This window comes from Penaeus monodon, chromosome 32, assembly GCF_015228065.2.
Source record: "Penaeus monodon isolate SGIC_2016 chromosome 32, NSTDA_Pmon_1, whole genome shotgun sequence".
Taxonomy (NCBI): domain Eukaryota; kingdom Metazoa; phylum Arthropoda; class Malacostraca; order Decapoda; family Penaeidae; genus Penaeus; species Penaeus monodon.
Genome location: NC_051417.1, coordinates 29,844,714 through 29,845,724, shown reverse-complemented (window position 1 = coordinate 29,845,724; position 1,011 = coordinate 29,844,714).

The window sequence follows — 1,011 nt, the reverse complement described above, 5'->3', positions numbered from 1 at the left end:
GACGTTAGTAATGTATAAGGGCGGCGGGTTAGTCGATGTAAAGTATCAGGAAGTGACACAGGCTCTAGGAAATATAAGTGTCATGAAATCGTAACGGCTGTGTCACAAATCTGACACAAATTCTTGAATATAACATTCATGATGTATAGCGAAATGCGATGTATAATAGTCTTGGATGTATATAATAACCGGTTATAACGAAATACGACAGAGAGATTATTTTGAATATAAATCTGACAATTGAAACGTAACATCTTTGGCAGGTTTATATGCAAAGAAGAGAAATTATATGAGGTTTTTATGCAATCATTCATGCCATGTGAATCTATTTTATATCACTAGTACTGTTGTAAAGCCTCTCTGTGACCTCTCAACTTTAACACTTTCTGTTAACTTTCTCGGCCAACCTTTCACAGTATTTTCTCTCCTGTTATCCAGCCCCGTTAACTCACTGAAGCCCATCAGTATTCGTAAATGTTTTTCTGTTAACTTTCCTTTCTCAAGTAACCTTTCGCAGTCGAACATTTTCTCGTATGTTATCCCGCATCGTAAACTCACTTCAGAACATCAGTATTCGTAAATAAGTTCAAAATAAGCAAACGGGTTTCCAATAGAACAGCTAATAATAATACCTAAGCTGCACGCAACAGACTTTGCAACGAACTTTGCAACATAAAACTGAAAGCACATGCATCATATCAAGCACGCATCTCTTTCAGTGAAATGAATGTGTACATATATTTCCCAGACTGTAATTAGCCTTTATAGAACATTAATCACAACCAGTTTAACGTTTCAAGCTTTAGTTAAATATTATATAGTTTCAACTAGATATTAAGGTCTCACCTCTAGCAGGTACATAAGGGTCAAATTGATATCAGTTATAAAGTAACCAAAGCACGGTATTCAATAAAAAGTTTTCGTGTGTTATTACCTTGACAACTTTCTGGATACAAGATGTTGATCCTAATGCACGCCATTGTGCAATTACACTAAAAGCAGAACTTATCA